The sequence below is a fragment of the Felis catus genome, chromosome F2 (assembly GCF_018350175.1).
Source record: "Felis catus isolate Fca126 chromosome F2, F.catus_Fca126_mat1.0, whole genome shotgun sequence".
NCBI lineage: Eukaryota > Metazoa > Chordata > Mammalia > Carnivora > Felidae > Felis > Felis catus.
In genome coordinates this window covers 60,528,860-60,552,369 of record NC_058385.1, presented here as the reverse complement: position 1 = coordinate 60,552,369, position 23,510 = coordinate 60,528,860, and the positions used below count along the sequence as shown (strand labels likewise).

At 38.7% G+C, this 23,510-nt stretch overlaps 1 long non-coding RNA gene across 1 annotated transcript in view; it reads left to right on the top strand.

Moving 5' to 3' along the window:
• The first annotated feature begins 3,416 nt into the window (after positions 1 to 3,416).
• Positions 3,417 to 23,510, top strand: part of LOC123383099 — an 83,138-nt gene continuing 63,044 nt past the window's right edge. The window contains exon 1 of the long non-coding RNA XR_006592464.1: positions 3,417 to 3,899. This is a non-coding gene — a long non-coding RNA (uncharacterized LOC123383099). The remainder of the gene's footprint in view (positions 3,900 to 23,510) is intronic.

Here is a 23,510-nt window from a genome sequence, read left to right as displayed (position 1 = left end):
GGAATTTTTTGCATTGAAATCTTCTTGGAGAGTTGTTTGTTTTAGTTTGAAATATTCAATGCTAGGAAAACATATCAATTACTGATTTTTTTCCCATCACTTTTTTTCCCCCATCACTTTACCACACAAATTCAAATGCCAGGAACAATTCCCAATCACTGAATTTGAGTCTTTAAATTAATTTTAGTTCCAAAGGTAAATTGGCAACTATGTCTAAATGAAAGAGAGATGAAAGTATATCATGTAATGCATCCAACATTTTAAAGAGTGATTAATGAATGATTTGCTATTAAAATCTTTTGGGGAGAACTGATGAGTGAATTGAGGAGAACTGGGAACTTTACAGATTGTAGTTTTACAATTCAGGCTTGGCCTAAATTTTATCTGAGTGATGTGAGTGGATTTATTGGTGTAGAACAAGTCATTGGATTATCATTACTCAAAGCTGCCCTTGATTATACTACATATGAACACCATCATCATGATAATGACTTTTAAATTTGCTATCATATTAGTCAGTCTCTAACTTTTTTCTTACACAATGATTTGAATTCCTGATAGATTTTGATCATATCCATAGCCCACAATTTAACAATCTCTTTCATAAACCCTCAAAATTATATCTTCCCCTTTTAATGTCTCCACAAAATGAAATTATCTTCTGAGATAACAGTTGGAGTAACGCAGTCTTCCTAGCTTGAATGCTGGCTTCATGTTAATGTCAAGATTCGGCAATTTGCAGTTTTCTCCACCATCTAACAGAGTCTGCTTCCCAAGTGATGCCTTGTTTTCACTGATATTTTATAGGTTGGTGCTTTTTTGAGGGGGAGAAAAGGGTTTCAGTACATAACCCACCTTTTTTGCTCTTCCAGTTATAAAGTTGGATCCAGGCATAAGATAGACAAACATCAATGAATTGTGTCAGTGCTATCACTGATAAACAAGTTGGAGCATGTGACATTTATTTTTTTGGCCAAGGGAATTTGCTGATACTTCAACCCTGAATAGACAGACTTTACATCCACTGCCCCTTCTGTCTCTGACACAGCAGGAAAAATGCAGGTTTTCCCAGATGGAAACCCCTTACATTTGCTCAGGAAGGTACTTAGGGAGAGAAGAGATAGGAAGGATCTCAGAGAAGCATGCTAGTCCTATCTCTGGGCTACTGATTACCATGGGTTACTTAACCTCAATAGCCTGTTTCCTTATCTGAGAAACAAGGACAATACTACCTGCTCTTTTTACCTGCTGGGTGTAAAAATTCAATAAAGTAATACAAATGAATGTGCTTTATGAAGCACATTCCTAAGTGTGTTTCCAGTGGCCAATTGTTGCTAAACGACAAAAATTTGCTTAGAGATTATAATAGTAATGTAAGTAATAACAGCCACCCTTTATGTATTCCTTTTCATATCAGGCCACTGTGCTAGGGGCTTTACATGTATTTTCTCCATATTTTCTTAACACATATTCTCTTTAAATGCTTACTCTATTTTCTGTATCAACTCTCCATAAAAATTAGAACTGTATCCAGGTTATTCTTATCCTGAGTTTACAACTTGAGAGAATTGTTTGTTTTCCTCTCAAATACATGTTAAGTTTTTCACTTCAACTCTTTGCAAAACTTCGCAAGAATCTGTTGTTTTTGCTTCTTGGGAAAGGACATCTTAACGACCCTAGTTATCCTGCACAAGAGAAAAGGGGGACGGATCTTTAAGTCTTCTCAACACTAGGACATTCTCTGAAAACAAGCGCCAATAAAGGGAGCAAACAGTGCATTCAGGGAGCAAGCAGGCTGGAGGAGAGATGTCCTGTGTGTCAACATATGCTTGGTAAACACAAAGAAAAATTGTTCCCCTCCCATCTAGCTCCTTTGATGTTTCTTTTTGCTCTTCCTGCATCCCCACCCACAGTGGTCCTGGTTCTAGTATATGTGCTGCCCAAGCGAGCACATGGTCCTGGTTCTAGGAAACCGGAGGCAGGGGAAGCACTGAGCCTGGCACCATACCCAGCTTCCGGCTGCTCTCCCTATGTGTCTTCTCCGCTTGCTTCTGCCCCTGCCCTGATCTCTTTTCAGACTGGGGGCCCAGGTTACACTGCACAGAAGGGCAGGACGACTCTTCCTTCTTCTCCACTGTGCTTGGGGGAATTAAATACAGTAGATGCGCTCCGTTTTGGCTTTGCCTCATTAAGAGGTCTCTATGGATTAATTCCTAAGAGATCGAATCTCGTTACTTTACTGTGGCAAAGTGAAATTAGTGTGAAGTAACAAGGAGCCAGATTAATGTGACCCCAGGAAATAATCCATAAAAAACTTATGAGGCCTTTAGCAGGCTGTAAATTGGATTTCAGACAGGGTGAGGGGAGGGGAAGAATCATGTTAAAAACAATCAGTTGGTAATGAATAGAGCTAATATTTTAGCACTTCGAAATAGAAGAAAACACCAAAGTAAATAACTCTGAGAACCCAATGGCAATATTTTCTAACATGTGTAAATAATTGAAGTTGTGATTATAATCCTAACTGAATTTTTCTTGCTTTATGGCTGCTGGGAAGTGTATTGTTCATTAAGCATCATAGAGCTCTAAATCAAAAGAACAAAGGAGAAGAGGAAGGCAGAAGAAAGAGATGGAAAAGAAAAATGTCTTGTCTGGGGTGATCAGTTGTCCAGTTCAGTGTGTAGGCAGGAGAGAAAACAAAAAACTCATTAGGTCCATTTCTGTGATAAGGAAACTGAAAGAGGGGGTGGAATGGTCTGGAAGCTGATAGGATACTGATTTCTTTTTAAACTTTTTTTTTTTTTTTTTTTTTTTTAGCAGTGGCAGGAAGGGAGAAGTGACAAGTGCTTGGCCTTTTTAACAGCAATCCTGTGTCATCATATGGTTAAGAAAGGATGCCATGGATATTTCACAGAAATGGAAAAGCATTGTAAAAATCCTAAAATTCACATGGAGTCACAAAAGATTCCAAATTGCTGAAGCAATCTTTAGCAAGAAGATCAAAGCTGGAGGTGTCACAATTCCTGCTTTCAAACCATATTACAAAGCTATAGTAATCAAAACAGTATGGTATTAACATAAAAACAGACATATCAATGGAACAGACTAGAGAACCCAGAAATAAACCCACATATATACTATCAACTAATTTTCAATGAGGGCAGCAAGAATACACAAGGAGGAAAGGACAGTCTCTTCAATTAATGATGTCGGGAAGATGGAATTATCCATATGCAAAATAATAAAATTGGACTCTTGTTTCACATTGAACAAAAATCAACTGAAAATGGATTAAAGACTTGAAGGCGAGACCTGAAACTGTAAAACTTTAGGGAAAAAGCTCCTTGACATTGGTCTTGGAAATAATTTTTCAGGTATGACACTAAAAGCACAGGCAACAAAAGTAAAAATGAACAAGTGGGATTACATCAGACAAAAGCAAAGGAAACAACACAATGGGAATTTAACCTACAGAATGGGATGAAATATTTGCAAACCATATATCTGATAAGGGGTTAATATCCAAAATATATGAAGGACTCCTACAACTCACCTGTCAAAGGACCTGAATAAACATTTCTCCAAAGAAGACCTACAAATGGCTAACAGGTATTTGAAAAGGTGCTCAACATCACGAGTCAACAAGGAAGCATCAGTAAAAACCACAGTGAGCTATCATCTTATACCTGTTAAGATGGCTATTATTAAAAAAATAACAGATAACAAAATGCTGGCGAGGTTGTAGAGAAAAGGGAACTTTGGTACACTGTGGATGGGACTCACAAAGGTGAAGGATAAAGTACTTGCCCGGTAGGCTCCCTGGAACCTGAATGAACTGCAGACAGGAGCGGTCAGTGCCACCAGTTAATCCAACAAGAGTCTGGGGCAGGAGATGGGAGGTAGGTTTCCAGTGTCTAAAGGGAATTAAAATCTCAGGCCTATCTGCTCAGCTTTACCTGTCTAGACAGTTATTTTTCATGTTAAATGAGAATTTATACCTTCCCTAGGTTATTCATTTAGTGCAATTTTAATATAGTCCTAATTTTTGGTGAAACTTAAGAAAATGTCTCTGAAATTACCTGGAATAATAAACAGGTAAGTATAGCTAATGTGATTTTGAAAAACAAGGGTAATGAGGATATTTATTCTGAAAGTTAATAAAACATTATAAAAGTGTAATAAGTAAAGCAATCTGGTATTTGGACAGGTAGATAGAAAAATAGATTGTAATGTAGTATTCAAATCCAAACTATAGAATATATGAAAACTTAATATGTGGTAAAGCAGATAACCATAATGAGAGGGAGAGAAGTTACTTAATTATTTTATTGTTTGGGGAAAGTTGATTAATCATTTAGAAAAAAAGTTGAGATTCTCATCGCTTAGGTAGCAACATTTCTAGAAAGCGTGTGTGTGTGTGTGTACATATACATGTTCTGGATTGACTTGTGTTCTCCAAAAAGATAAAATTTTGGTTCAACAGCTCTGGGAAACTAACACTGTATATATTTACCTGCATATATGCATGTATATAATTATAATATTTTCGACAGTTGATCTGGACACTGAAGTGCTAAAACTAGCTAATATAATTTGACAAGAAAGCTTGTGTGGCACTTGCCTTTACAGGTTTTAAAACATTTTATAAAGCAATGATAATTAAAGCAAAGAGACCAATAGGTCATTAGAATGGAATGGGGAATGTAATATATAAAATATATGGGAGGCAACTAAGGATATGGGCGAGCAACTCAGTTCTTCCCAATGTGGATCTGCTTAGCCTTCCTTAGAATGTGGTGTCTGGGTTCTAGGAATGAGCATACTGAGAACACAAGGTGGATGTGTATGACATTTGTATAACCTAGTCTCAGAAGTCATACAGTGTCATTTCTGATATACTGTATTGGTCAAGGTGGTCACAAGGACCTGCCTGGGCTCAAGGGGATGGGGCATAGACTTCACCTGTTGATAGGAGAATGGCAAAGTTCTAAGAAAGCATGTGGAACGGGAGATTGGAAAGCATACTGTTATTGCCATAGGAAAATAGTCTGCCACAATTTGGACATGGGAAGTCCTTGCCTTCTCCATATATAAACTGTGTTGGGTATATAATTGGCTTTGCTTCCTGGGTTTCTTGGATTTGTTCTCATATTTGCACGTTTCTGACCTCTTGCTTTGGCCTCACTTTTACTATCATTTATTGGGGCAAAATTGCTGGACACTGGTGATAATTTTATCTTGTGGGACCTTTTGGGAAAAAATCTGAACTTGATTTCCATCAGGGTTAAAGTGATTGTAGAATTGTTCTAAACATAGCAACACAATGATTCAAATGTAAGACACAGAAAATACTGGGTTTTTGATAGTTTTAGATGATACAAATTTGGGGAATTGTCAAAGGAATTGTGAGCATGCCACATAGCCACACATGCAGGCTTCTAGATGTTTCCAGTTATGGAATGGCCACAAGAATTTTGAGTTCTCTCCACATTGTTTTGGGGGTTCAAGGCAGGCCCTACCCTACAAAACCTAATTCATAGGCCATGTTAAATCTGTGGACTAGACATACTGTATTGACAATGCTATGACTTCAGCTTTGAGAAATTCCTTTTGTTCCTTGTACCAGGACTCCCTTTTTGTCTCCCCCACCCCAGTCCCTACATTCAGCCAACTATAGCCTCGATGGGGGTTGTCAGATAATGTCAAAGAATAAAAGATAAGTTTGTTTTATAGATTCTGAAGAAACTCTACTGACTTAAAACTCAACCCTGTATCATGGGAATCAGCTAGACCACATAGTGTCTCAAGTTCAAAGGAGCAAACTTGGACAAAACTTTATGTAAAGTAAAAATTTTCACTGCTTCCACATCACCATAGAAACCACATCCTGTAACAAGTAGCTGCTGTTATCAGAAATGAACTTGGAAAAGTAACCTTTACCCCAAAATGGAGTTCTGATGTTTCATACAAGTGATTTCATAGCCCATGATACCCATGGGCTAATTAGCACTTGAAAGCAGTCATTTGGATGAAGGTCAGCAAGTTATTGATATCAGAGATACTGCTCTGTACTCTTTATGTCTTAATACCGATAAATAATGTCAACCCAGTCAATGTGGAGATGGTATAGAATTTCAGCTTTATTTTATCTATGCTCTAATCAAAAATAAATGAAAGTAAAGGAACTATAGTATTTTAGAGAATGAGAGAACCATTATCCAAAAGGGGAAATGTGTGTGTGTGTGGCAAGGTGGATGCTAGCATATTCTTAGGCCTAACACAGTGCCTGCACATACAAATGATCAGCATAAATTTGTTGAATAACAAAATGAAGGAAAGAATTGGGATTATATCAGTAAAAGAAGATAGAAAAAGTATGTGGAATGATGGATGCCTTAGAATTGAGCCATTGCTACATTGAGCATTAAGATGTTCATTATCATGTTGTATTTTTCACTAGGGCTATGTTTTTTTTTTTTTTTTTTTTTGAGGGAAGGGCCAGTTTGAAATCCTTAGCTTGCATTCATTGTATTGAATAGATCTCAATGAGCTCTATAAAGACTATAAATTTTGATGTGGCTTAACTTCAAGTAATTATTTTTTTGGTTTCATAGCATCTGGGCAACATTTTAGATTTTGTTCTTTTTTTGCATCTGATGCTTCAATGGCTGATTTCAGGTGGGGTTAGCACACAAATTTTGGAAACAAGTGCAGGAAGTTATTGAGATTGTATTTTGACTCACTTCTAAACAGAGGGTGGGGAAATGCAATTGCAAGAATAATAAAAGTGATGAAAAAAGTCCTTGTGTAGTGCTTTCCCAAGGCATTTGGTACAACTTTGAAGATATTAATTAATGCTTGTTAAAGTCCTATGGGGTAGGAAGGGGGCAAGGATTATTAACTTGTTTTATAGGGGAAATGAAGCAAGAGAGCTTTAATAAACTCTGTCGTATCAAGCAGCAATTATGGAAAAGAAAAAGGGTCAAGCCTCAAACTCCTTTTTCTCAGGGCCTTGCTCACCAAAGCACAAGTGTGATTGCTCTCGCATTGCGGCCTTGAGTGAATTTCAGCAAGCCTCATTCGTATCTCTCTTACCTTCACAAATTGTTCCTCAGATCAGGTGTTCTGAGTCCTTATTTACACTGTTCAAACCTCAGCCCTTTACTTCCCTCCCTCTCAGCAGATGAAATTACCTCCTATTCACAGAGATCCTTGAAGCCATATACGGTGAACTCTCAACTTCCCTTCTCTCTGACTCAAAATTTATTTTTATCTTCATCCATTTTCTGCTCATTCCTCTTCCTTGTTTCAGAGTCTCATAGCCTTGAAAAGTGGAGTCTGTCTATCCCTCTTCTGAATTCCATGCATGATAGCCTTCTGGCGGGGGTGAGGGACTTTCTGCCACCTGCCACTCGCTCCCTCGTATCTTAATCTTTCCTTAGTTCTTTCCTGTCAAGTGAAAACCAGGCTCAAAAGTCTCCTTCTCTAAAAAGACTTTTCCTTGGCCCCACTTCGTTTCATGCAACTTCCCTATCTCTCTCTTTTCCTGTGATTGCTAAATTTATGAAAAGAGTGGTCTGTGTCTGTTCTTACAGGCTCTTAGTAAAGATCATTTGGACTGCTCTTGTTTTCCTGAGAGGCCGCAGAAGCGTTGGAACCAGACTGCCTGGGTTCAGTTCCAATGAGAGCAAGACTGGCCTTATCACTACTCTGCTGTTCTCTGGAAAAAAAGTGATTACTGCTTTCATACTGTCCTTTCAAGCACTGATTTACACCCTGCTGCAGTTTACATCAGCTCTGCTGGGGGAGACATCTCATTTGCTTTTATTTTTCCAATTGGACCTCATGTCTGACACAAAGTCTTGTCTTTCCTATGGAATTCAGTTGAGCTGGTATACCGTTGAGTAGAATAACTTCCAGTTTTGGAATTTAGATTTTTCTTCTAGTAAAATGAAGAGAACAAGAAGAACAACCACCACAAACTGAAAAATCTATTTACACATAATGGCTGGCTACCATTCACAGCTCTTCAGCTTTTTCTATTAAAAATCTCTGTACACACAGAACCAAATGATCACTCAGGTCTGTGGGGAAGTGATTTTTGTTCGACTTTGAGATAAGGATAAAGCAGTATTGCTTCACCAGTTACCTGAAAGGCTTATGAGCAGTTTTTTTTATACTTGGTTTAAAGTCGCTGATTTGATAGGAGAGGTCTAAATATATCATGGAGATTGTTCTAGAATAAGGAATGTGCTCTGATTGAGGGGAGAGAGAAGTAAAAACAAAGGGCTAATAACAGTTCGTGGTAATAGTTCTTTGGGTAAATAAAGCACCATTATGTTAACATGAAATTTCATGACACTTAAAACAAGAGACTGCTGACCTAAAGATACAGAGAAACCCAAGAGAGCCTCAGCTGCGTCCTCTAGCTGGTGACTACCAGATAGACATTCATTCATTCAACAAACGTTTCTGGAATACTTTCTAAACGAGACACTTGGAAGCAGGAGTGAATAATACAGCTGTTGTTCTGAAGGAGAGCACCGTCTAGAGCATGAGACAGATAAACAAAAAGAGTGTGTGTGATAAATGCAGTGGTTCAGGTTTCCCTGAAGGTGTGATGAAATGGTATAGACTCAAGGAGTCAGGCAAGCATCCCAGTGAGGTGCTGACCGAGCAGCCCTCGGGAGGACTCAGCCCAGCGTGGAGGAGTAGGAGTGGAAAGGCATTCAGGGAGAGAGAGAGTCGGGAAATTTGGGGAGCTAAGAAGAGTGGGGGGTGCAAAATAGGGTGGGAAAAGTAGGTCAAGTCTGGATCAAAAATTAAATGATGTTGAAATAATACCCGTAGCAATAAAATTGGGGGTGAAAAAAATACAGATAAAGAGAACCAAGCACTACAAATAAAATGCTCTGGCTAGGAATGAGAAATGTAAACCATGACTTAAAATCCCCTCGGAAGAGGACTGTAAACCAAACTGTGTGTGGGTCTGAGTGACCTTGACCAAGCTCAGTAATTCCAAGTGCCCAAAACTCTTTACGCAGTCTCTAAGACTCCAGATCTCAGTTCTGATCTCAAACATGCCATGTTCTTATATTTCAAGGGAAACCCACTTTTCACCTGTGTTTATTTTTATCTTTGTACTTTGTGCCTTGCTGCAGGGCAGTGAGGACTAGAGGTGCCTATTGAAGTGTAAGTTTGGTTTGCTCTCTAGATATTCCTTCTAGTCACAAGGATAGATGTGTAATGCCCTAGGCTGTGTTTGCTTTGTAGATAGAAGTCTGGAGTGGCTGTATTTCTACCTTTTCCCTCAAAATTTTCCTACAGATGTTATAGCTAGTGGAAGTGATGCTTGATGCTTTCATGATCTCACGTAGCTCAATTTTGTAAATGAATTTTCATAAGTTTTATATGGAAATAGGCAGTTTTTATAAAGAAAACTACTACTTTCCCAATTTTACAGGTATGGAGTAACTTCTCATACAATTCTGGACAAATAACTTTAATCATGGCAGTGAAAATGAAAAGAAAAATAGAGATATTGAGATGGTTGGTTTTTTGTTTTTTTTCTGTGGTGTATTTGCTCTGTTGAAAGATAGACTTAAGAGCAAAACTGAGGGGAGTAAGTATTTATTCAGCTCTTGTTATGTTCAATTTGTTTTCACATAGTTTACTTTATATATGTTACATATCTAGTGAGGCAGGAAGTGTTACTATCTCCATTTTCTAGAGGAAGAATAAAAAAGATTAAATAGTTTATAGAATAGCAGAGAATTAGTAAAAAAGTTGTGAGTCTAGGTCTTACCTATCCAATGCTAAAGATTTAACTTTTCCTACTGCATCAAGTTGTAAAAGTTTGGGGGCTACTTAGGCTCACAGGACCCTATCCTTCCTCTTTGTCAATAAAAAAGTTACACTTCTCGTTGAAGTAAAATATACAACAGAAAAACGCACAGGTACTTTAGGGGTATAGTTCGATGGAGATTTCACAGACTGGGCATATCCATGAACTAGCTCCCAGATCAAGACACAAAGGATCATCAACATCCCCAAGTGTTTCTCATATTCCTGTCCAGTCACAGACTCCCACCTCCTGAGTAACCACTATCCTGACTTCTGTCATACACTAATTTTGCCTCTTTCTGAATTTATTACACCTAGACTCATGTCATCTGTTTCTGCCTTCTTTCACTCAATATTATGTTCATGAGATTCATTTATAATACTGCAAGTCATTGAGGAAATTTCATTCTTACTGACATATAGTGTTCCAGTATATGAATAAACCACAATTATCCATTCTTTAGTAGCTAGAAAGTTGAATAGGTGTTTTTGGTAGACAGAATAATGGTTGCCAAGATGTCCACATCCTAATCCTTATGAATGTGTTACCTTACATGGTAACCTGACATGGCAAGAGGTATTATCCAGGTGGGTCCAATGTAATTGAAAGACTCCTTATAAGAGAGAGGCAGGACAGTCAAAGTCAGAGAGGAGATGTTATGATGGAAACAAAGGTTGGAGGGATGCATTTTGAAGCTACAACGTAAGGATGGCAGGTGGCCTCTAGGAGCTGGAAAAGGCAAAGGGACAGATTCACACTTAGCTCCTCCAGAGGGAATGTAGCTATGCTGACATCTTGATTTTAGCCCTAGGACACATGTGGAATCCTGACCTGCAGGATGGTAAGATAGCGTGTTGGGGTGTAACCCATGAGGTTTGTGGTAATTTGTTACAGCAGCAATAGTAAACTAATACAGGGCTATTATGGGTAGAGCCGCTAGGAGCATTCTAGTACCTGTATTTCGGTGAACATACAAACATATTGCTTTAGAATATATATCCCTGGGGAGGAGATTGCTGAATCACAGGATATGCATGTGTCAGCTTTAGTTGATAATATCAAATATGTCTCCAAAGTGGTTATACTTATGTATACTCTGCACTAGAGTGATGAGAGTTTTGGTTACTTTACATCTTTGTTGACATTTGAAATTTGCTTTCCTCATTTTAGAAATTCTGGGGGTGTGTAGTGGTATCTCTTTGTGGTTTTAATTTGCTTTTCCCTGATGAGTAATGAGGTTGAATGCTCCTTCCTGTATTTATTCACCATTTGAATTTTTTGTGAAGTGTTTGTTCAAGTCTTCTGCCCATTTTTCCCCCTCCCAGTTGGGTTATCTGTCAGTCTTGATTATTTTGACTATAGAATTCCATTCAGCTCTGCTTTCCAGAAACTGTACTAGTGCTTCAAAATGAGTTTTCTCTCTTCTTTCCCATTTTTTAACTCTCGTTCTTCAATTTTCCCCAAAGAAATACATCATAAGCTGATTCGGACCTAGTCATGACTTACTATTGGAAGTTTGTGATTATGTCCTTTAGAGCTTTGCAATTATTTTTTAAAAGAGGATATTTGGTCTAATTTCTTGACAGCACCGGCATCTTCACAACCTCTCCTTATCTAGGTCTGTAAGGTAAGGCCTGGCCACTCCACATTTAGACATCTCGGGGCTTTCCACCAAAAAACAAAGTCTACTTACCACACAGCTACTCTTCCCTGTAGCCAAATCTGATGGCTAACGTGTAGTTGGAAAGCTCAGTGGCTTATGGAGTTCGGGCTTGGTGGGAGACACCAACATAACTGTAGTTCTTTAGTTTCTTCCTGATATTGGTGACTTGTGACCTCTCTCTTTTTCTTTGTCAGTCTTGGTAGAGATTTACCAATCTTATTGATCTTTTAAATGGCCAGTTCTTAGTTTCATTTATTTTCTCAATTGGCTTTCTGTTTTCAGTTCCATTGACATGCTGTTACTTTCATTAATTCCCTTATTCTTTGCTTTCAGTTGTTTTAAGGTGGAAGCTTGGATTTTTTACTTATGATCTTTATTCTTTTGTAACATAAGATCTTAATGCTACACATTTCTAAGCACTGCTTTAGCTACATCACACAAATTATGATATGTTGTATTTGCATTTTTGCTCAGTTCAAAATATTTCCTAATATTTTTCTAATTTTCCTTTAGTCTCCTTTTTTGACCCATGGGTTGCTTAGAAATTTAGTTTTTATTTCCAAGTGTATGGTGACTTTCTTGTAGTTCTATAATTAATTTCTAGTTTAATTCAGTTATGATCTGAGGACATACTTTGTATGGCTCCAATTCATTTAAGTTTGTTAAGGTTTGTTTTTGGCCCAGAGTGTTTTCTGTCTTCGTAAATGTTCCATGTGAACTTGGAAAAAATGTCTGTTTTTTCAAGATGTTTTTGGATAGATTATCTGCTGCTTTTAGGTGGAGCTCTGTATATAACTAGATCTACTTGATTAATGGTGTAATTCAGTTGCTATCCATGCTGATTTTCTTCCTTCTAGTTTTGCTTACTACAGAGAGAGCAGTGTTTAAGTCTCCAGGTATACCTGGGACTTGTCTATTTCTCCTTTGAGTTCTGTCAGTTTTTGCTTCATGTATTTTGAAGTTTTGTTGTTATATGCATACACATTTAGAATTATTACATCTTTTTGGTGAATTAACACTTTTATCATTATGTAATGTCTCTTCAATTGCATAGTTTAATTTAATTTTTTAATTGGTGTATGTAATCTGAGAAAAATATGTCTAGGGCATTATGGATTTTTGAATGTAGACTTAGTCCTGATTATATCATGCCTATTTATTTATTTATTTATTTATGTAGAAATGTTTATTTATTTATTTTTGAGAGAGAGAGAGTGACAGAGCACATAAGCAGGAGAGGAGCAGAGAGAGAGAGAGGGAGAGAGGGAGGCAGAGAGAGAGAGAGAGAGAGAGAGAGAGAGAGAGAGTCTGAAACAGGCTCCAGGCTCTAAGCTGTCAGCTCAGAGCCCGACATCGGGGTTGAATCCATGAACTGTGAAATCATGACTTGAGCTGAAGTCGAACACTTAAGCTACTGAGCCACCCAGGCACCCTTATTTATTATTTTTTAATTAAAAAAAATTTTAGGGGCACCTGGGTGGCTCAGTTGGTTGGGTGTCCGACTTCAGCTCAGGTCATGATCTCACAGCTTGTGAGTTCAAGCCCCGCATCGGGCTCTGTGCTGACAGCTCAGAGCCGGAGCCTTCTTCGGATTCTGTGTGTGTGTGTCTCTGTCTCTACCCTCCTCTGCTCATGCTTTGTCTCTCCCTGTCTCGAAAGTAAATAGACATAAAAAAAATTGAAAAAAAATTTTTTATTTTATTTTGGGAGAGCATGAGCTGGGGAGGGACCAAGAGGGAGGGAGAGAAAGAATCCCAAGCAGGCTCTGAGCTGACAGTAATATAACACTCAACCCCATGAACTGTGAGATCATGACTTGAGCCAAAATCAAGAGTTGAACACTTAACCAACTGAGCCACCCAACTGCCCCTGTGTTCTTTCTGCAAAGCTGCTTTGTAAAGGTCTGGACTCTGAATGTTAGTTGAACCAATATCACCTGTTTGACTATATCTTAAACAGAAAAGTTAGAAGAGCTGGTCACTGAGAAACTTTTAGTCCAGTGAAGTCACAGACATTTGCTGGGGCCCATGAGTAGCTACATTTTCTCTAAAAGTGTGGTGGGAATTGTCTGTTTTTAAAAGACTTAATTTTAGTTAATGGATTCCAAGTGAATGAAGTTAGCTTCCAGGATCCTTGTCCAAGGGCTTCATCTGCTTTGGTTGTCCTTCAACCCTGCTGGTGAGAAGACTGGTACAGTTTCTGGAAGAGAGAGGATATCTACCTGTGACACAGAAGGCCAAAAAAGATGAGCGGAGAGAAAAAAGATATTGTGGGAGTGAGGGAAACCACAGCCTAAGAAAGAGTCTTTCCTTTCCCTAGCAGCTTTAAGTTTTGGTCACTCAGTTCTACTGCACTTCTGCTAGGCCGATGATCTGATGGAATGTAGCAAATACAAGTTTCTAGCCTGTTCTCCCTAACCCATGGCTCAGTAATGGAAACCACACGGTGCCAGTCGTCCCTGAAACAACCACTCCTTATTCCTAGTCTGCACTGAAGCAGGATATGACCATCCTGGAGAGCAACATGGAGATGCAGCAAGAGGTTAAGAAGATAGGACAAGGGAGAGAAGTCCCTGAAAACATTTCTCTTGCTTCTTCTTCTATTTGTCAAGTTAATTATGCTTCACCTAAAATAATAGATGGTCACCAAATTGAATACCACCCCAAAACTCATTCTCAGCATTAAACTACCATGGATTAACTGCTGAAATTGTGAGCTTTAGTTTATAGCATCAGCATAGCCCTTGAATGAATTATGGACTTGTATTCACTCCAGAACAATCTATTACCCTCCCACATAACAGAAAATGCCATTTATTGCAATTTGTACAAACTATAAATCAAGACATTATTACTTAGAGGCATGTGAGCTGTGGCCATACTGCATACTCCTGCATTTGTAATGGTGTGTGTGTTGGGGGTGGGGGAGGAATAGATATAGATTAAAAAATTCCCAGGGGATTTAAATGGTAGCTGCTATATCTCCTTATGTTGTGAAGTGGCATCTCTGTTCAAGTGTTCCTTCAGTTGTGAAACAGGTATTGACCAGTCTCAAATAATCAGCCTTTGAACGTGGTTTTAAATTGGAGGAATTGATTGTGCACACTCTAGAAGGTTGTAGAATCCTCTTTCAGAGATTCTAACCCTGGCTGTACACTGGAACCATCTGGGAGGTAGGTCAGACTTTTGGAAAACACTGATGCCTACACGAAAATCCCAAAGGTTACAATAAAAATTTTGGAGTGGCACCCTGATGCCAGAATTTTTAGAAAGCCATCCAGATAATTTTAATGTGTAGCCAAAGTTAATAACTTCTGCTCTACAGAATAGGGAGAGGAAGAAACAGAAAATGTAAAGGGAGGGTAGTTATTGGCTGTAATTTTCTCAAATCAAAATGGAAATGTATCTTCGGGATTTCAGATAGAAGCAAATCCATGAGATGCTGCTTACAGTATTTCTGTGAACACTCTGAGGAGTGGAAAAAAAGATAAAATTAAGTGTGTCTGAGAAGAAGTAAGTGCTTAATAAATCCTTATTTCCTTCCTTTAAAATGCAGATACCTAATAGAGACCTACGTGTGCAAATAAGCACCTACCAGTCTTGCATAAAGCTGTGTTGCCTTGCTTTGGTCTTTCATGCAGTGCTTCTCGAACCTTTTTATATAATGGTACACTGAGAAAATGATGTTTGATTTGCACACTGGAGTAAATACCAGAGGCTGCAGCCCAGTTACCCCGAGTTCTGAGGTGTTGACATCTGGTGGGAAAAGGCTGTGACTTTTTGTCCCCGGAAGACTGCAGAGTTTGCAAGAGTTGCTGGATATTTCTTTTTTTTTTTTAATTTTTATTTTTTAAATTTACATCCAAGTTAGTTAGCATATAGTGCAACAATGATTTCAGGAATAGATTCCTTAGTGCCCCTTACCCATTTAGCCCATCCTCCCTCTCCACAACCCCTCCAGTAACCCTCTGTTTGTTCTCCATATTTAAGAGTCTCTTATGTTTTGTCCCCCTCCCTGTTTTTATATTTTTTTTGTTTCCCTTCCCTTATGTTCATCTGTTTTGTCTCTTAAAGTCCTCATATGAGTGAAGTCATATGATATTTGTCTTTGACTAATTTCACTTAGCATAATACCCTCCAGTTCCATCCATGTAGTTGCAAATGGAAAGATTTTATTCTTTTTGATTGTTGAGTAATACTCCATTGTATATATACACCACATCTTCTTTATCTGTTCATCCATTGATGGACATTTGGGCTCTTTCCATACTTTGGCTATTGTTGAAAGTGCTGCTATAAACATTGGGGTGCTTATGTCCCTTTCAAACAGCACACCTGTATCCTTTGGATAAATATCTAGTAGTGCAATTGCTGGGTCCTAGGGTAGTTCCATTTTTAGTTTTTTGAGGAACCTCCATATTGTTTTCCAGAGTGGCTGCACTAGCTTGCATTCCCACCAACAATGCAAAAGAGATCCTCTTTCTCTTCATCCTCGCCAACATCTGTTGTTGCCTGAGTTGTTAATGTTAGCCATTCTGACAGGTGTGAGGTGGTATCTCATTGTGGTTTTGATTTGTATTTGTATTTCCCTGATGATGAGTGATGTTGAGCATTTTTTCATATGTTGGTTGGTCATCTGGATGTCTTCTTTGGAGAAGTGGCTATTCATGTCTTTTGCCCATTTCTTCACTGGATTATTTGTTTTTTTGGGTGTAGAGTTTGATTAGTTCTTTATAGATTTTGGATATTAACCCTTTATCTGATATGTCATTTGCAAATATCTTCTCCCATTCCGTCGGTTGCCCTTTAGTTTTGCTGATTGTTTCCTTTGCTGTGCAGAAGCTTTTTATTTTGATGAGGTCCCAGTAGTTCATTTTTGCTTTTGTTTCCCTTGCCTCTGGAGATGTGTTGAGTAAGAAGTTGCTGTGGCCAAGATCAAAGACGTTTTTGCCTGCTTTCTCCTCGAGGATTTTGATGGCTTCCTGTCTTAAATTGAGGTCTTTCATCCATTTTGAGTTTATTTTTGTGTATCGTGTAAGAAAGTGGTCCAGGCTCATTCTTCTGCATGTCGCTGTCCAGTTTTCCCAGCACCACTTGCTGAAGAGACTGTCTTTATTCCATTGGGTATTCTTTCCTGCTTTGTCAAAGATTAGTTGGCCATATGTTTGTGGGTCCATTTCTGGGTTCTCTATTCTGTGCCATTGATCTGAGTTCTGCCATTGTCTGTTCTTGTGCCAGTACCATATTGTCTTGATGATTATAACTTTGTAATATGTCTTGAAGTCCGGGATTGTGATGCCTCCTGCTTTGGTTTTTCTTTTTCAAGATTGCTTTGGCTATTTAGGGTCTTTCCTGGTTCCATACAAATTTTAGGATTGTTTGTTCTAGCTCTGTGAAGAATGCTGGTGTTATTTTGATAGGGATTGCATTGAATATGTAGATTGCTTTGGGTAGTATTGACATTTTAACAATATACATTCTTCCTATTCAGGAGCAGGGAATCTTTTTCCATTTTTTTTTGTGTCTTCAATTTCTTTCATAAGCTTTTTATAGTTTTCAGTGTATAGATTTTTCACCTCTTTGGTTAGATTTATTCCTAGGCATTTTATGGGTTTTGGTGTAATTATAAATGGGATCAATTCCTTGATTTCTCTTTCTGTTGCTTCATTGTTGGTGAATAGGAGTGCAACCGATTTCTGTGCATTGATTTTATATCCTGCAACTTTGCTGAATTCATGAATCAGTTCTAGCAGTTTTTTGTGGAATCTTTTGGGTTTTCCGTATAGAGTATCATGTCGTCTGTGAAGAGTGAAAGTTTGACCTCCTCCTGGCCAATTTGGATGCCTTTTATTTTTTTGTGTTGTCTGATTGCAGAAGCTAAGACTTCCAATACTATGTTTAATAACAGTGGCAAGAGTGTTCCTGACCTTAGGAGGAAAGCTCTCAGTTTTTCCCCATTGAGGATCATAGTGTTGGGTCATTCATATATGGCTTTTATGATCTCCAGGTATGATCCTTCTATCCCTACTTTTCTGAGGTTTTGTATCAAGAAAGGATGCTGTATTTTGTCAAATGTGTTCTCTGCATCTATTGAGAGGATCATAGAGTTCTTGTCCTTTCTTTTACTGATGTGATGAATCATGTTAATTGTGAGTTGCTGGATATTTCTTGACTAAAGTGTACCCTTTGAGGCTATTTTCATTTTACCTACAGCATCAACAAGGCACTGGAAGTTGGTGAGATGGCTGCCAACATCATAAGGTAATAATAAGAGCTACAATTTATCAAATGAATCCATGAGCATCTCCTATGCTAAAGTGATTCTGATACCTCAGCTCCTTCAGTTCTTCTGACCACCTAGTAAGGTAGGCAAATTTATTCCCATTTCCCATTTTCCCGATGAGGAACTTAAGATCCAAGGGGTAAGTGATTTGCTACCCCCACTTCTCCTGACCATCATTCTGTGACACTTTAACTACATCATCTCCATTCCATTCGCTCTGCATATCTAATTATTCCTTCCTGGATTTGACTGTGGCAGGGCCTTTTAAGGAGTATTCTACCCCAGAGTTTGGCTACGTGGAACCCTCCTCCTTTTCATTTGTGATTTATAATTTTTTTTTTTAACGTTTATTTATTTTTGAGACAGAGAGAGAGCATGAACGGGTGAGGGGCAGAGAGAGAGGGAGACACAGAATCGGAAGCAGGCTCCAGGCTCTGAGCCATCAGCCCAGAGCCCGACGCGGGGCTCGAACTCCCAGACCGCGAGATCGTGACCTGGCTGAAGTCGGACGCTTAACCGACTGTGCCACCCAGGCGCCCCTCATTTGTGATTTAAAACCTGCCTCTATGATGACCTTCCCTGACCACCATATTGGTCTCCTCTGCCTTGGAGTCCTGTGGCACTTGGAGTCTGCTATGTTGTACTCACACTTTCTGTTCCATGTGGTTAGTACATTTGTGTGTGTGTTCATGCATGTGTGTGTGTGTGTGTGTGTGTGTGTGTGTGCATGCTTTATTTGCCCAAAGAGCTTACAACTCTTGGGAGCAGGTCTGTGTCTCATGCTTCTGTTTCTCCACAAATGCCTTAATTCATTACTAGTACCTATTGAGCCCTATTATGATTGTTCTTCAGGAGTTTTTAACAAATTTTTTTCCCCTTGAGGAGTGGAATAAAACAGGGTAAGCGGTGACCTGTAGTGGAAAAGGTGACATTTTGAGGCAAGGCAGACCTGGGTTTTAGTTCTGACTCTGCCATTCACTGCTTGCATGGCAAGTCATATAGTTCCGAGATTGTCTGTTTTTTTCATTTGTAAAGTGGCACTATAGTATTACCTTGCAGAGACTGGATCATTTGCCTCCATGGAACAACATTAGTAAGGTTTATTAGCGAATGAACCAAAGCAGTATCTTCTTCTTTGTGACTTCACTTCATGTCCTTCTCTCTTAATCACCAACAACTGAAGTGCTGGTTTAATTTATCATCCAATCATCCAGAGACACTTTTGAGAGTGAAAGGGCTGCTGCTGACAATTAAACTAGAACAGGGATAAATTGGGACTTTTCTGGACCAACCAGGTTGTATGGCTATACTTCCTCTTGATTGCACTTCTTTGTTCACCTAACTTCCCTACCAGATTGTGTTCTCTCCAGGGCCGACCGTGTCTCACTCATCTCTAGACTCCCAGCATCCTATGTAGGGTCTAGGACATACCGGGTGCTTAGATGTTTGGTGAATGAAGGAATTCATGAATTGACTAGTTGGGGACACATTGGGTGACCTTGAGCAGCTCAGATGAGTCTTGGTGCCTCTGAAAAATGAGCAGTAGACCAATGATTTCAAGGTCCTTCCAACTTTCCAGCATATGACTCCTCCCACTGTGGGCAGTTTCCACTTATACCCTGTCCTCTTGGATGACTGAGATGTGCTCTGTGAGTACCAGAGGAAAACCCTGGTCCTGAGCTGGAGCTGGTGAGATGGCTCCAGGGAAAGATCTCTTCACGTCTGTGGGAGTCTGAATGGTAGAAGGGAGAAAGAAATTAAGAAAACCATGTTTGTGCCTTTCTAATTTATGGTGAGAGAGAGAGGTAGAGCGCCTGGAGAGGAGGCTCAACAGTGCCAAGGTCATACAATAAATTGGTGATTGGGATAGGAAGAGCCTCAGACGACTATTTACTAAGGGAAATCTTTCAACCTGAGCTGAGGGAGCTGAGCCTGTGGAGTTCCTCAGCACAAGCACAGGGCGGTATTTTTGTCAGCAGCAGCCCTTTCAGGGAACCATAACTGCAGTCATATTGAATCATGAACTAGATTAGCCACATTAGAGGTTTAGCTACAATATATTTCAAAGTTAAAACACAGGCTGTGGCAGTGGTATCAAAACCTATAATTTCTGATGCAAATGAACGGCATGAAAAATGGCCCCTGGCTACTGGGATAGACAGAGGAATATGTGAGTGAAATAACATGGCAGTTATGTCAAAATTGGAAGAATAACTGTATTCCAGAATAGTAAATTATTATCACGGCCTGACTGGTAGAGTAACCCATAAGGTAAGAGAATGTGTTTTTTGGTACCTGTATAAAATTACATTGTCAATTTTGTTTAGTCCCTCTTTAAAACCTGAGCATTCATTTTTGAAAATATGTGTGGAACATAAGGTGACATTTGGAAAAAAAGCATAATTTTCAAAGAATACTGATCCCATTAGTTCTTATATTACAGATGTCGATGAATTTAACTTTTATAGTGTTGCTAACACATGGAAGGCATAAAATGGACTTTCAGCTACCTAGGCTTTTCAACAACATCTTGGGGAAGTACCTGAGCTTTATAAAATGTTTTTGGGGGTCATACTGTGGCATCAGGTTTCATGGGCACAAGCCCATGGAATCAGAAATCTCTACCTTTAAGTGCTAGGGCCATTTCTTATTGGCTGAATGACATTATGCAACCTACCTAATTGTACTCAGCCTAACTTTGCTTATCTATAGATAGATAGATGGGGATAATAATACCTTCTTTATTAGGGACTCATTAGAAATGACAATATGGGGAAAGTTTTAGTAAATATCAATCTTCATATATCTAAACACTCTCTAAAGAACAGCTGATATTACTGTGAAAGCAAATATAGTGGCTTCAGTGTTTTGTTTACATTTTTGACTTTAGTACATGTTTGTATTGACTCTGATAGTGGGTTCTGTGTATAGTGAGTCAACGAATCTTTCTAAAGTTACACTTTTTAAAGTTTTTAACCAATTAAATTGTAGAATCCTCTCAATCTGATGGAAAGTATAGATATATTTCATCTTTATTAGAATATCATTTATTAAACATTAGATATTGAAATACAAAATATATAAATATCATTTATTAAATGTTATATTCAGAGTTACCACAAATTAGGTATACACATTCACACACATAAGCATACACACAGTAAGCAAATTTATGTATTTTGATTAATTGCATATCTATTCCAGACAACAACAAACCAAGGTGGCAATAATGTGGTTGAGAACAAGCCTTTGGAGTTAGGCAAACCTGGGCTAAATTTGTGGCTTTTTTTTTTTGCTAGCTGTGTGACCTTAGACTCAGCTTCTATGTGCCCCATCTAGGAAATGAAATTAATATCTATTATAGAATTTTAGGGATTAAACAAGGTAATGCATATAAATGTTTGGCATGGTACCTATCAAATGGTACAATCTACATAAATATTGTCTGTTATTAAAAAGTTATCTAGGGTTTAAAACTATAATTTGATCAGAGTGAAGAAATATTCACAGGGTTATTCCATACCAAGACGTCATGTAAATTTCCAAATAGTTCTTACAAGATGGTTAGAAGAATGGATCTAATTTCTGTGTAGACAATGGGATCTTTTTGGTCATTTTCATGACTGAATGGGGTTATTCACTTGCTGTTTGAATGCATTTCTTAGCTCCCCAAAACTCTTGCAGAAAGAAAAGCAAAATTGAACATTGTACATGGTTAACTTAATATTATATTTGGAAGAAGAAAGGCTCTTTTAAAAAATATGTTATTTTGGCTACCAACAAGTAGATGTGGTCTTGTGTTAATGTTATAAGTAAACTTCGTTTGATTCAGTGCATTACAGTGTTCTAAGCATTTTTCACAACCATTATTCCAGCAAGAAAGTGTGGATATGATAAAGAAGTGAAGCTGATATTGATAAATGTAAGGAAAGCTAGTAAAAATGTTATGGTCTGAGTGAACATTTTTGTAGACCTGTTTATCTATATATATCTATATGTTTACTACCTCTGTTTATCTATCTATCTGTCTATCTACCTACCTACCTACCTATCCATCTATCTGTTGTTTGTTATTTGAAGATTTGAAAATGGTCATCTAATAATTTTGGTTATAGGTCTCATTTCTTTTGTTAAAAACAGTCAAATTCAACAATTTGCACTGGCTTTCTCCCATGGTGACTATAATGCATTATCATAATTCAAGTCATATTCTGTCAACTCTCTGGTTTCAGGGAGCCCATACACTTCAAATTTATTTCCAAGGTCACGAAGCCATCCCTTATGGCAAGTGCAAAATGCCTTTGATGTGGTGGGTGCAACATCTGTGCAGACAGACACAGTTAACTTATGCAGTGCTTTGATTTCACATTTTGGTTGAGAGGTAAGGTCTTTTGAACCCAAGTACATTTAAAACAATTTTTTTAATGTTTATTTATTTGTGAGACAGAGAGAGACAGAGCATGCGTCGGGGAGGGGCAGAGAGAGAGGGAGACACAGAATCCGAAGCAGCTCCAGGCTCTGAACTGTCAGCATAGAGCCCAATGCGGGGCTTGAACTCACAGACCACGAGATCATGACCTGAGCCGAAGTTGGACGCTCAACCAACTGAGCCACCCAGGCGCCTCTGAACCCAAGTACATTTAAAGTTAAGTCATATTAAACAGCTAGGCAAATGGGCCTTGTTAGTTGGGGAGATAGCATCCTGGTTATAAAGTCTGTCCTGAAACACCTAACAAGGAAAAAGAAAGAGTCGTGTGCTGTTGTCACCATCATCTTGGGTTACATGCCAGCAGTAACTCAGAATCAGCTCTTGAAATGCAACATGTTGAACATTAAACTTCTGAGCTCCAAAATCTGCCTTTTCTCTTGGTTTTCCCAACTCAGTTAATGGCATCAATGTCTACTCAGGTGACTGTGCCAGAGCCCTCGTGTCATTCTTAATCCATTTCCTTCCCTCATCTTCATTTCTGTATCTAATGATGACCATGACTGCTGAATCCTAAAGTTGCTCACATGTGTCTAGCACTGCTTTTTCCTCTTCTCTTACTTGATAATCACTACAGTTTCCTGATTTCCTTCCTGACATAGGCTCACCCCACTCCAACCCTCCATTCTGTGGCCATGATGAAATCATTTTTATTATTTTTATTTTTTTTATGTTAGAAAGAGTGAGAGAGTGCTAATGGGGAAGAGGGGGAGAGAGGGAGGGAGGGAGGCAGAGAGAGAGAGAATGAGAGAGAGAGAGAGAGAGAGAGAGAGAGAGAGAGAGAGAGAGAATCTTAAGCATGCTCCATGCTCAGCATGGAGGCACATGTGGGGCTCAAACCCATGATCCTGGCATCATGACCTGAGCTGAAATCAAGAGTCGGTTGTTCAGCTGACTGAGCCACTCAGGCGCCCTGCCATGATGAAATCTTTAAGCTACTTTCTTTTCTGCACCAGTTTCTGCAAAGGATTTCTCGTGTGAATTCCAATTTCTATTTTCTTGTTGACATCACCTGCTGACTGTAAACTCTCAGAGCAGGGAATAATTCCAGTACCTAGCAGAGTGGCACATAATCACTGTTTAAAGAATATCTGTTAAATCAATACATGATTTTAAATCTGCTCCTCCCTTTCCCTACAATTCAACACTAGATCTTGATATAGGTTTATCTATACATCTGAGTCTGTGTTGGGCATAGGAAAGGTTCTTGTATAGAAATGCCATTGGAAACCTAG